General features: G+C 35.8%; 1 protein-coding gene across 1 annotated transcript in view; it reads right to left on the bottom strand.

Annotated features, from left to right (window-relative positions):
• LOC140139761 (uncharacterized) overlaps positions 1-7,727 on the bottom strand; it is a 149,825-nt gene extending 142,098 nt beyond the window's left edge. The window contains exon 1 of the mRNA XM_072161468.1: positions 7,258-7,727. The gene's annotated coding sequence lies outside the window, so the exon portion shown is untranslated. The remainder of the gene's footprint in view (positions 1-7,257) is intronic.
• Positions 7,728-14,980: the final 7,253 nt, after the last annotated feature.

The raw sequence follows: 14,980 nt of genomic DNA, 5'->3' as shown, positions 1-14,980 counted from the left end.
TAAAAACCCAACGTTTCGAAAAGACAAAAATTTTCTTTATCAAGGGAGAGAGACCAGATATAGACCTTTATTAAGTGTACCTAATGATTTAACACTAAGTGTACCAACCAAGAGCTGCATGGACTCTAAACATATAGAGCTGGTATTCTCTTTTGATAAAGAAAAATTCTGTCTTTTTGAAAAGTTGGGTTTTAACTGTGGGTGTTTATTTGTTTTAGTTACTCCCATTGGATATTGTGTCACATTTTTGCTGCTTTTAAGGGTAGAGACAATAGAAATTTTTACCAAAGGAACATATTTTTTTTAAAAATCTTTGGACAGCCATGGTGTTACTGTCTATGATTCTTGTTTATACCATGATATTGTTGTATCTCAATACTATACTATCACAACTTCAGCTGTCGAAAAAAAAATCGGAGATTGTCACCTTAGTTGCTCCTCCCCTTAAATTAACCATTTGTTAATGTGACACACTTGTATTCTTTTGGATCCATCCTTTGGTTCAACTGGCCAGTTGTAATAGAATAGTTTTTACACAAAGTATAGTTACAGCCTTTTAACTTAAGATGGCAGTTAACAGTTTAATATGATCCTCGCGTCATATCAATCGGTATCAATCTGGCATGCAAGTTGATATTATATTTCGAGTGTGAGTTTGCTTTCAGGGAATCAACTTGACGATGCCAACGCCTTACATTATATTTGTTTAGATAGACGAAAAAATACGCCCTAAATAGCTTCAAAAGTGCAAGTTTTATATACAAGCAAAATTTCTATGAAATTGCATTAATTTATATATGACTTAAAGTATAGGAGAGATCTATCAAAAATTATGTTATAGGCCTATACGCCCTAAATAGTGGTCTAATTGCCACAAATGTGTTTTCTATGAAATCGTGTCAACTTCCATTTGACAAACGAAGCATAATAGGCCTATACAAAGGATAGTACCAACGCCTATTCGTCTATTTAAATAATGTAATTAAATCAAGTACACTTCAATACAAAAGTGCCTTGTTCTCAAACCAGTTTGACTAAAACCGCATTAATCGGACTGAATCCCTTGAATTATATAGGCATGCCTATGATCCAACAAAATTATCAACGCTGGATTGAAATGCGCCCTGTTAATATATTTTAAATTCAACGAAGACTTATTCTTAAAACCATAATGTAATTTGCTCCTCAATTATTCTCTAATTTCTACTTTATGCATGATTGATTGTAATGCCGAATTATATAAGCCTAGTATACTAAAATTGCATGTGAACGACTAAGCCTGAAGTGCTTTAATTGCAGCAAAATTTAAATTTTAAAACAAATCCATGATCTTCAACATACAGTGGGGAGGGCCCGGAGGGGGGGGGGGTTGAATTCAACAACCCTATATAGTATAAGGTTAAACACCTGAATGGGTGACTCCATTTTAAATCTACACCCCTGTAGGGGAGTATGGCTTTCAACTGGAATAACCTAATCCAGAACCATGAAAAAGACTTGCCCCCCCTTTTATTTCTATCCATGGATAGAACCTAATAAGGTATTTATAAAAGTTTGCACTTCAAACTATTAAAAAAATTGATAAAAATCCTCTTCACTTACGAAAGAACGTACGTATACATCATCATATTATATTTTCACCTCACTCTGAGGCAATATACTAGGCATCAGCATAATCCAAGGGTTTTATCTAGGTTAGATTACATTCTTGTTTCTGAAGATCTCACTGACAATTGCCTTAGTTCAAAGATTGTCCCTGGCGTTCAATCTGATCACTCTGTCGTTATTTTGAATTTTAAAGATGGTCAACCAAGTAAAGGTCGTGGATTTTGGAAACTTAATTGCAGTTATTTACAAGATGTTGATTTTATTAAACTGGTGAAAACAAAAATTCAGGATTTTAAGGACATTCATAAAAATTCTGAGTGTAATCCCAATGTTCTCTGGGATTCCATTAAATGTACAATTGCTGGTGTATGTATTGAATATAGTGTAAGGAAAAAGAGAGAAAGAAATGGTGTCAAAACAAAAATAATGGATAATATTGAAAAGATCAAAATCAAGATTAATGATGATCCATCCAATAATTTCTTAGTTTCTGAGTTGGAAAATTTGGAAGCGGAATTGAATAAAATTTTAGATTTTGAAACAAGAGGTTTAATTATCCGCTCCAGATCTCGATGGATGGAGGATGGTGAAAAAAGTTCCAAATATTTTTGTAACTTAGAAAAAAGGTCTGGTGAGAAAAAATGTATTCATAAGATTAAAGATGATAATGGTGATGTTATTTCAAATCAGTGTGATATTATAAAAGAAATTCATCAGTATTACCATAAATTGTATTCTGTTAAAAATGTTGCTGTAAATTCTTATGATATTAATGAGGAATTTCTTATGAGCATTGACATCCCTAAGTTGTGTCCTGATTTTAAGAAAAGTCTTGATCAGCCAATTTCAAAGAAGGAATTGTATGACTCCCTTATCTCCATGAAAAAGAATAAAACGCCAGGGTATGATGGGTTTCAGCTGAGTTTTATATTGTGTTTTGGATTGATATTTCAGACATGTTGTTCAATTCTTATAAATATTCTATTGAGAATGGGCTTATGTCGATGTCTCAAAGAAATGGTGTTATTACATTATTGCCTAAAAAAGATAAAGACTGCATGTATATTAAAAATTTCAGGCCAATTTCTTTGTTGACTGTTGATTATAAGATTTTTGCTAAAATGTTGGCTAATCGGTTGAAAAAGTATCTTCATAATCTTATTAATCCTGGCCAATCTGGCTTTCTTAAGGGCAGGAATATTGGCAATAATATTCGTTTAATTTGAGATATTATTGATTATACTGATGCAAATGATATTCCTGGTGCATTGTTACTTCTCGATATTGAAAAGGCATTTGATAGTGTAAGTCATGAGTTTTTATTACAAGCTCTAAAACATTTTAATTTTGGGGATCAATTTATTTCCTGGATTGAAACTATCTATTCTTGTAGAAAAAGTTATATTATAATGGCTTCTTAACTGATTCAGTTGATATGGTTAAGGGAATTTTTCAGGGGTGCCCTATCTCACCATACTTATTCTTGTTGGTTATTGAAACGATGGCCATAGCAGTCCGTCAAAATATATTAATATCAAGGGAATTCCTATTGGCGATACCGAGTTGAAAATTTCTCTTTTAGCAGATGACTCCACTTGTTTTTTGGACGGCTCTCAAGATTCTTTTGATAATCTTTTTGATACTTTGAACAAATTTGCTATTTGTTCTGGTTGTAAAATGAATCTCTAAATCAGAAGCTATTTGGATTGGTGCTAAAAGGGTCTTCAAATTTTCCTTTTTCAGAGCAGGGTCTCATTTGGAAAAGAAACCAATTCAAAACATTAGGCATTAACTTTTCTTTGAATACTCGGTCTACATACATGTTTGATACTAATTATAAAGTTAAACTAAAACAAATTGAGGGTATTTTAAATTGTTGGCGAGCAAGAAATCTTTCTATGGTCGGTAAAATTTGTGTTATTAAAACTCTTCTCTTGCCACAACTTCTTTATTTCTTTTCAGTTTTGTGTATTAAAATCCCTAAGCATTTTTTCAAAGTCCTGGATAAGATTTTTTATAAATTTATTTGAATGGTGGTAATGACAGGGTCAAAAGAGTTTTTGTTCGTAACAATTTTGTTCATTGTGGCCTTCGTATGATTGACCCTTATAATTTCTGTTTGGCTCAAAAAATGAATTGGGGTAAATTGTTACTGGATAATAATTTTAAAAGCTTTTGGAAAACAATTGAATTATCTGATATGGATCGTCATTTTGGTGATTTGTTATGGAAATCATATGCTCCTGAGAGTTTTCTTAACAAGCTTGATAATATCCAACTAGCTGACTCTCTCAGGACTTGGTATATTTATCGTGATAGGGCATGTCAAGATATTTATAATAATAAAAGTTTTTCTGATTTGGGATATTTCCAGTGTCTATGGTTTAATAGAAATATTAAGTCCAAAACTAAGAAGTTCTTTCTTTATGAGGATTGGTGCGACAAAGGTATTGTGTATATAAGTGATCTTTTAAATCCACCTCTCCCAGGTAGTAGATTCTTTGAAGAATTGATTCTTGACTTTGGTATATCCAAGTTAGATAGAAGAAAATTTAATTTCCTTATGAAATGTATTCCCAGTTCGTGGCTTCAGGGTTCAGATTCCAACTCCAATATTTTTGATGATGTCACAGCGGGTCTTCTTAGTGCTCAAAAGGTCCCAAAATTTGCATACTCTATTTTGACAGAGACATGTATTCCGGAGAGGCGTGTCGAATTTTGGGAAAAAATCGCTGATGTCGATAATGTGGTTCATGACCCTGATGACACTGAGTGGGAAGAAATTCATTTGCGTAATTTTAAATGCTCTATTGATACAAAGTTCCGCTCTTTTTATTTCAAGGTTTTCCATAAAGCTATTGCTTTTAATGATTTTTTATTTAAAATCAAACGTAAAGATTCACCTCTTTGTGATCTTTGTAAAAAATTACCTGAATCTATTGTTCATATTTTTTGTGAATGTGAGCTCGTAAAACCAATTTGGGATGATTTCGTAAAGGTTATTCAAGACAAACATGACATTAATTTTTCAATGTCAAATTTTGAAAAGATGTTTGGGGTTTCTAAAGACAATTTTCTTACATATCTATGCTTGTCTGTAAAATATTATATTTATTTGTGTAAATTTCAAAATAAGAAACCCTCTTTTATTGCTTGCAAAGTATATATTAAAAATAACAGGGAAACTGAGTATTACATAGCTAAAAAAAAGGGTAAACTTTCTGCTCATTATAAAAAGTGGAGATTTGACCTTTAATTTTGTTTTTGTGTATGTACATGTACTGGGCTGTGTTGAAGACAATGTTAAATTACATGTATTTGGTAAAGTAGACTTTTATATGATGTAACATTTTTATATTGATGCTGCATTTGTGATTTTTCTTGTGTGATTTTTATTGATTCTTGTGATTTTGAAAATATATAATGAAAATAAAAGCACAGGGCACTTTGTGTCTTGTGGGAAAGATAAAAAAAATCATATTATATAGCGCTTAATAGTAATCCACCAGATTTGTACCTATATCTACCTTGCATACCAAATATTTTTCCAATTTCCCCCCTTTTTTATCATGCTATTAATCTGCGGATGTCGGCAGTTCTGCTCCATCGATAGTTTGACTTAACCCAGAGCCAATGTTACGCCCACTTTGCCATCTCCACAATATGCATTCCCAAGTTATAAAGCATTATCTGGTGATACATTACACGTCTGATACTGTATTCTTACTTGAGATGGTGTGTTTTTTAATTACTCTGTTCTCCCACGCAGTATGACATCGACAGTGAATAACAGTAGATAAAGCCGGTTTAGTTTATCCTAATCTTAGAAAAAAAGTTCTTTTTTTGTCCTGTATATAGAACCCTCTCCCAAAATGGTTAAAAGAACCATTTTCCCGACAAATGGTTCTAGTCTAAAAGGAACCAAAAAGGTTCTATTAGCTTTGTTGGTTCTACAAGGAACCATTTTTATGTCGTTCAAAATCCTTTCTAGGTTCTGTCGGGATCCCTTTAAAGAAAATGGTTCCTTAACAAAGAACCATTTTTAAAGGTATACGGTTCTGAAACCCATAAGAATGGTTCTTTGTAAAACCAACAAAGCTGGTAGAACTTCTCTGGTTCCTTTTAGAACTATTTTCGTGGAAATTGTTCTTTCTAGAAAATGCTCAGATGGTTCCATATATATAAAGGAATAAGTCAAACTTTTATTTTTCTAAGAGTGTATTAAGGGGTGGGGTATGAACGTTTGGACAGTATTTATTGTGAGACATTAGAGCACGTCATGCAGACATATCGAATCGCATTCTGAATACGAAGAATGTCCTTCTGATATCAAATAATTTGGATTTTTTGAAATTCGCTATGTAATACACATTTTATGGCAAATGATTAAAAATTGATATTTTTGATATTTAACAGTACTTGAAGTAAACTTTATAAATCTGATGATTTATACATAAAGTGTATGTAGGTGGGATGAAAAGCCGACGATCAATTGAAAATTTTGACCTTTTGTATTGAAGATATGGATTTTTTTCCCAAAACACCAAAAAAAAAAAGAAGAAGGTCTTTTGGGAAAAAAATCCACATAGGCCTACACTTTAAGAATATATCATTAGATTTATAAAATCGAGGACTGTTATATATCAAAAATGTGAAAAGTATCAAATTTTAATAATTTGTCATAAAATTTGTATTATATCGTGAATTTCAAAAAATGAAAATTCTTTGATATCAGAAAGACATTCTTCGTATTCAGAATACAATTCGATATGTCTGATGTGCTCTCATGTCCCACAAAAAAAACTGTCGAAACGCTCAAAACGCTCAACTACACAGATACTTCGTTTTATATTGGCATCAGGGAATAGTATCATAATATGGTTATGCCCGCTTGCGATCTCTCAAATGATGTCCTATTTATAAAGTGTATGGTCTCTATTTATATATCAGAGCTTATACACGATAAACAAGGCGTGCAGATTTTGCCTAAGGGCCACTTTTAAATAAGGAGTAAAAGATGTACTAGCAAGGAGTACGAGTAATATCACTCAATGAACGAATCATATATTTTAAAGAATCGAGAGTTATTCTTTCTCATTATTAGTTTAAGTTTATATTAGTGAGACTGGCTTTGCAAAGTTTTCATACATACGAGTATTCATCAATAAAGATATATCTATATACAGTGGCGTAACTACGGGGGGGGGGGGGCAGAGGGGGGGAACATGCCCCGGGCGCCACCCTTAGGGGCGCCAAATTGATCAATTTAGCATCGATTCTGTGCCCCTTCAAGCGATGAAAGTCAAAATTGTCCAATTGTTTCAAGAATGGGGGGGGGGGGTGTCTAAGATATTCTTGGGTGGGGGGTAGGGGCGCCAATTTTGTTTCTTGCCCCGGGCGCTACCAACCCTAGTTACGCCAGTGCCACTATATGGTCCATCTGTAGCCCCTGATATTAAATACCATCATGGGCGTCAATCCCGGGCAAAATGACCAATTTTTTTTCAGCCACTTTTTAACAATTTTGGTCGGGTGTCCCCCCCCCCCAATTTCATGCCGGATTGGCGCTAATGAATACCATGCACCATGTGAAATTTTAATTTGCTTGTATTAATTAAGACAATAATAATCAAGATAAATCTCCCTTACCTTCATTCACGAGCAATCTTCATGTCGAGGAGTCTAAAATCTGTTCTTATAAATTCCCATCATATGCAAAAGTAGAAATGCAAACCTTTCCGAGCTATAGATGTATTTCACACACATTTAAATGATCACACACAAGGAATCCAGCCAAAATTCTGATAATAGTACAATTAAGTGAAAGCTATAAACTCTGGTGCTATGATATGATATGATATTCCCAGGCATGTACAAGAAAGAACGAGTAAGTCTCTTGTCATGCAACTCGATTGCTCCGAAGTTGAACACAGATTCAGTAAAAAGTTAAACACGGATTCAGCAAAAGCTTGAATGACACGCTCACAAAGTTCGTAATGTCCGGGCGCTATTGACGCTAAGATAATCCAGAGTTGTGAAGAACACGTATATTAAGGCAGCAATCCAGAAGTATGTAGAGAAGCTGGCGAGTGTGGATGGTTAAAACTATGTGGTTTAGTGCTTACTTAGAACTTAGTTGCGTCAAGGTTGATGAAGCTATAAGATCAGAGTGTGGAAGTTCGTGAAGTTGGTGCTTGAAAACAGCTGGAGCTTGAAGACTGAAATACAGTGAAAGTTCCGTAGATATCTTGGAGAATAGCAAAGGAATGCCTCAACACATCTTTCAGCACTGGCACACAATACAAAAGTACAATGGCATGGAATTTCAGAAAATGTGCCAAAATGTCGTCAATAATGTCGGTTCATGGATAAGACATGAAATGACATTGATGCATGACGAGGATTTTATTTTTTGGCTGTTTCATTCAATGCCAGAGAGAGCAATTGCTGAGTGTCATGTGCCCAGCTCAGTGCCTCATGAGCAAAAGGGATGACTACATTAGGAACAGTTAGTCAATTCCAGGGCCAGTCTTAACCAGGCCATCATATTAGCAATTATTTCTTGCCTAATCATTAGAGTATGACTGACAGCCATACTTCATGAATAATTTGAAGTGTGATGCAATATATTTTTAGAGAATGAATAGAATTCTATAATGGAATAGAGAGTGAGGAAATTATAGTCATTAAATTGAAAGGCTTTGAAGTATTCTTTTTGAAATCTGCCAAAGCCACTCCTGTGGAAGATTTAAGAAAAGTGAGTATGTTTTTCCAATGGAATTAGCTAGAGGCACTTATTGTGAAACCCATACTCCCCCTGTATGGCTTTACCTATATCTTCCACAACTGGAGTGAGGTTTTTAAATAGAAGATACCCCATTGTCTATTCTATTTGAACCCCACACGCTCTCTGTAAATCTAAATCTTCCACTATAGGGGAGTGTGATTTTCAAATGGAATAGCTTATTTTCAAAGTAATTTGGTGGATCAAAACAAATGCACACAGACTGAAGTGCCATGCAAGAAACAGGTCTACGAAGACTTCAATATTCTAAACAAATTCCACATTCTTAGAAAAAAAGCGGTTATAAGGTTCTACCGGAGAGCTGTAGGGGTTCTAGGAAATCAGGGTTCGGTTTTTGCTGGCAAAAACCTGTTTTTGCCGAGAAAGTGGCAAAAACCTGCTTTTGCCCGATTTTTCCTGGTTTAAACCGTCAAAAATGGCAAAAAATGGCAAAAACTCATAAATAGTCAGTCAAATAATAAAAAGTAATACAGAAAGCGCATAAACTGTACAACACAACTTTCAATTAATCATTCAACATATTTTTTGTCTCATCAAGTCCGTAAAATAAAAAAGTTTTGAATTTGGTAAGCCGCATCTCAGTTTATGCACTTGTGAGCAATGAAAACCCATATGCCTTTTATTTCTCAATATGTTACTTATAATTACAAAATCTGGCCTTGATACACTCAGGAAAGCATTTGTAACTTAATAATTTGTTTTCAGATGAAAAAAGTGAACTATATATCACTTTTTTAGTTTTCGCCAGCCCATAGGGCTGGTACCTAATTCTGAGATGGGATTTGTGTACACTAAAGATTAGCTAAGATTATAGCCTTCTTCTATTGGTATGAATTTTTTTTTTTACTTCTTGTGGTGGAAATGTTTTTGATGTCTGCTAATTCGATTTGCAAGGAAAAGAAGGTATGTTTTGCCGTTTCAACGAACGAAAACGATTGAGTATTGCCAAAGTTATGTTTGAATTAATTATGACTTAAAAAGTTATCATAGGTTAGGCCTACACGTATAAACATAAACTTGTTCAGCAATCAGCATATCAAAAATATGACATGGTCAACAATTAGTAATTAGCGGGGAATGATCACTGGAACAAGGTCATATCAGTGGACTACTGAGCATAGCATGATGTTTGGTTGCCTGTGAGTGCATAATTGATGTTGATAACAGATCTAATAATGTTGTAGAATCAAAATCTTCATTATATGGACCACATTGAAGTCAAAGTAATTATCTATCCTATCCTGTATCGTTTTATGGATAAAATTGACTCAAAATGTTATTGATGATATTATTGCTATCTTTAACATTAGTTTTGTCTTTTCAACGGGAAAAATCCGATGGAAAATAAAGTTTTTAGGGGTTAGCTATAATATTGAACAATATATCCCATATTTTGGCATGCACTTATAGAAAATAAATAAATTATTGTCTTACTTTATAAATTATAAATACTGTAAAATGACACATAACTAAAGTGAGGCCACTTTCTATCTTTTTTATTTGATTCATAAAATTACATTCAACAAAATGATTGAAGACTGAGAAAACACACAATGCAGACTATTACTAAGGAGTAGGTAAGATGCCATGTCCATAGCTTTGCAGGAGTTTCGGACTAACAATCAACACATTCAAAAAATACAGTTTAAAAGTGAAGATTGTTGTGAATGATCAGTCCTTTTATCATGTGCTTGCCACTATCTACTTTATAGTAAACTATACATTGCGAAATAATATAAAATCATTTTAAAATAAAATGTGCATGTAAGTTGAGTTTACATAGCGAATTAACTAACAACTGCAGTGTATTTCTTGATTTTAATAATAAGCATGGGTAAAAAGCAGTAAAGACAAAAATACAGAACAATTTGGAGTAATGAATTAAGAGTTGACAGGAGTTATAGGAGTTAATGCTTTTTGCTGTTTCAGTGTGCATGTTCTCAGCATTGATGGTTTGGTGAACTGTCATGTAACATGGATGTAAGCGTGATCCTAAAAATGCCTTTCACGGTGACCCAAACTATTTACAAGACCTCTTCTGCATTGAGGCTGGCCTTCCCTTTTAAAGGGAATTTTTATTGCCATTTTTGCCGGCAAAAACTGTTTTTGCCAAGTGGTTAAAACCGCGGTTAAAATCACGGTTTTTTCCACCTGCGGCAAAAACCTGCGAACCCTGTAGGAAATTGCACGATTTCTGGCATTTACAGATCCCATTTCAGTTCCGAAGTAGGCCCTTTATATGACCTTCGCATAGCGGACAGCTTAAGATTTCTTTTAGGTTCTAGGGGGCCTACAGTGTTCTACTTGGAACCTTTTTGCTAAGAGTACTGTATACTACAGGTCACAACAATAATTATATAAACAACTTTTAAACGAAGCATATTAAAGGGAGTAGGGACACACCATTATATAATAGGCATATATATTTTTTTTGGGGGGGATGTAATATTTTATTACCGGTATACGTGCGGATTTTCACCGATCCCTAATACACCCACCCCCAATTTACTAATTTACCCCCTCCTTGTACACCCCCAAATCGCATAAAAGCATTCACACAATGAATAAAAATCGCAGTGGTTATAGAATGCCCTACATCACCATGATCATGTACATTACAGACAAACACGAAACAGGTCAATGTTTGTCCGTTTAAACGCATTTCCTGAAAATAGAAATCCTGTGATTCCACGTGATATTATTATGATGTAAACTAGACTATGCCATAGTCGATTTTTGATAACCCCCTTTTATCGGTACGCCGTCAGCTCCCAAAGACCCACCACCTCAAAATTCCGGGGAACATACCCACCAATATTTTTCGATGTGCCCCCCGGGTGGATTTCAACTAGAATGTACTCTGTTTTTTATTATTTTAAGATTCATATATTCTGAATCTGTTTTGACATTTTGGCCTGAAATGTAATATTTATATTCTTCAAATAAGATTGGTTGCTTAGGGACCTGTAACGACATGAAGGCCCATGATAAATGGAGCCATTGAGCCCTTAATTCGCGTCATTTCATTTCGAGCTTTTGGACGTCATTTGTACGAATTGAAATTTGGCTTTGACATCCGAAGCGGGTGAAAGATGTGTAAGTCATATATACAAAGAAAGCTTAGAATAGGCCTATCATGAATATCGTAGCTGCAAGAATACGCGTGAAAATCACTCTTTATCAATTATTAGTCAAATTCTCAGAGTTTTGTGTAGTCAATCTTGGCCGGTCCTCTACAGCCATGGCAGACGCTTGTTCCTCTCGATCACCACCGCGACGTTGACGAAACTTCGGCCAGGCACAAGTGCCCAGTCGCCGTTGTATATAGCTGGTCGGGCATTTTTATAGAACAGGTATTAATTGTAGCCAAAAATCGCGCATTACCCTGATCGGAACTGATGAATGTCACTCCCACTTTAGGTGACGAGAATGTAGGGCTGTAAGACCCCCCTTTTCAGCATCGCTGTCACCCAAAGACCCCATATTTGTTTACGAACACATGCTCTGTCACCCAAAGACCCCCTATTTTTCTATTTGATCTGTCACCCAAAGACTCTTATTTTTCAATTTGAACAGCAACTTCCATTTACCACTGGTTTTGTTACTTATTTTGAAAAAAACAAAGAAATTTGAAGTTTCCATTTAAGAAAAAGGTCATGTTCTCACCCAATGACCCCGCATATTTTTTACATTTAATGCTCTCACTGAATGCCAAAAATCATGCTGATGGGGATGGGGGAACAGATTTGATTTTTTTTTTCGGAACTGTGTGGAATTGAACTCGGGATCCATGATATCGCACCAAAGACCGGGACCAAAGACAAAGATCTTTGTGTGCTGTTCCCTGTTGCTTTAAATCGCTATACACCGAAAATCCGTGTCACTTCTCACTATTATATAATTTTTATTATACTAGTGTTGATTCAACAACTGCAGACAATAAAAGTATTAAAGTTTATAGGCGTAATAATGTTTATAAAAATGATTAATATTTGAGAGACCAAGATCTTGGCATCCACTTAAAAAAACTGATAGATCTATCCGTGTTTTAAAAAATACAAATATTTGACATTCTTTCAGCAGACTACAGCCTAGAAATGTTTCCGAATTCAGATAAATATAGAGATATCACAATACCAGGGGACTGTGACTCTTACCCAATGAATCGCTATAGGCACAGGGCTGCAACGGCGACAGATGGTCTACATCGCACGGTGAAACGTTGCATTTCTTTAGGCCTAATATTTTATTTTGTTCTGATTTCAATGTTATTTGTATTGTATAGGCTATATTCCGGGGGGTCACTCCCATTGTGGCCTGTACACCATCCACGATAATGAAAACGCGTAAAAAGGGTAGTTTTTCGTGGGTAAGCACGATACGCGCGTAACGCGTTTAGGGTGTCAAAAAGTCCCAAAAACATAAAAAAATAGAAAAAAGGGTAGCAAAATTGCAATTGCTAATACGCGGAAATGAAATTTAGGGTATGAAATTTGATGCAAGGAATAAAATCCCTGTTTAGGGTGTGAAAACACCTGTAGGGTATTGTTTTAGCCAAGGGTTAAATCCTTGTTTAGGGTGCTTTTCAAAAGTTGATTATTGCGGATGGTGTACAGGCCACAATGGGAGTGACCCCCCGGGGGCTATATTAGGGAACATTAACCCAAAAGACTGATGACGTCCTATGAACGAAACTCCCTTTCCGGCGTGCGTGTATCTTCGGGTACTCAATTCGTCGGCTACCCTCGGCGAACGCAAACTTTTGAAAACACCACCCTATGGCATTTCATTTCGCGAACTTTTCTGAGGGAAACACCCTTTTTTCTAGCAATTTCGCGAATTGTTTGCCGTTCATTAACCCCATTTCTGATATTTCAAGATACCCTTTTTTTGGATCAGTAGTGTAGCTAGGGATTGTGGCACCCGTGGTACAGAATGGCGCCCCAAACTTGTAAAAAATATTTTTGCTGACTAATTGTTAATTGTTGACCGCATTTTTTTTTTTCCCAGGCTAATCCGTCAATATGGCCAAAGGGAAGAAGCAACTCGCAATTTTTGGCAACATTATTATATCAATACACACACAATTTTGAATTGTTGACCCCCAATTTTTTAGCCCTAAGACGACCAAAAGGCGACACCCATGGTACTCCCCCAATCCCCACCTCCCCACCCCCACTTTTGCCTCCTAGCTATACGCCACTGTTTTTGATAAACGCGTACGACAATTCCCGAAACTGAGTAAGGTTTACGTATTTTTGTTTCCCAAAAAAAGAATTTCGAGCAATATTATCATGATTATGAGCATGATGAATAATACAAAGAGCTTTTGAAAAATGCCGGGGAAAAATGACTTTGTGTTGTGTGTTTCGCGAATCGTGCTCCTTCAACAGAAATCACCACACATGACATTTATTTCGCGAAAGAATGAGTAACCCGTGGATACACAGACTGCGGGCCGGGCCGGGGACGGGGTAGACTGGCCCCAGTCTCGGTTCGGTTCCATCTCTGGATAATGTAACAATAAATAATTACGTAATGCCCTATGAAAAAAATGCCAACTCCCCCCTTATTTTCTTCAATGCCAAAACCCATTCCTCTTCATCCACAAATCGACGCCACTAATTACACCCACCACAGTCAACCATGCAGCAATATAGAAATATACTCGTATTATAAGTGAACGCGAAAGTCCATTGAGCGCTGATTTATTTTTAATGCTATGTAATCTACATTACCAGTCGTTCTCCACGGACCCGAGGGAGGGTCTAGGGACGGGGACGGGACTAACTACTTGTAGTTTCATAATAATAGAATGGTTAGGGAGGGAGGGTCAAAATGATTCAATCTTTTCTCCTCTATAATAAATTGACAAGAAAATCTTTTGTTTGGGGGCATTTGATAAAATTCCCTTGAAAGCGAAAGCTTATATGCAATAAATATACGTCACTTATGCCAATTTGAAAATATCAGTTATTGATCAAATTCCTTTATAAAGGGCCGTGTCTGTCATTTTTATTTTGGATCCTTGGTTCTTTAACGCAAATGCCACGATAGCTCATGATAAGGGGACCTCAGGATGTGAAGGGGTGTTAGGGTAGGTCATGGGGTGTCAACGGTTAGTCAAGAGGTACGTGGCATTGAGAGTAGGGCCTAAGTGGGTGCAGTGGTATGAGGGGGGAATGATTTTTTTGGGGGGATCACAAATTTTGTGCAAAATTGCCACAAAGTGGAAATTTACGTAATTTGGATTACGTGGGGGGGGGAACTGGGGGAGCAAGAATAATAATTGGGGATGTCCCCTGGCCCCCCCACCGTGTCCCCCCCGTCGCCACCGTGGGTGTCATGGTGGGTCAAGCGGAGTGTCATGGTGGGTCAAGGGGTGTCATGGTTGATTAGGGGTGTCATAGTGGGTCAATGTAGACTTCGGTGGTCAAAGCCTAATATAATAATAATATTTTAATTTTATATAGCGCAATACATCAAGCGATCACAAAGCGCTTTACCGCAATAAAGCAAAGATATAAATGTACAAGATTTTTAGGATTAAAAGACATAAAAACATAT

This window comes from Amphiura filiformis, chromosome 18 (genome assembly GCF_039555335.1).
Source record: "Amphiura filiformis chromosome 18, Afil_fr2py, whole genome shotgun sequence".
Lineage (NCBI taxonomy): Eukaryota > Metazoa > Echinodermata > Ophiuroidea > Amphilepidida > Amphiuridae > Amphiura > Amphiura filiformis.
The sequence above is the reverse complement of the archived record's forward strand: the minus strand, read 5'-3'. Positions and strand labels throughout refer to the sequence as shown.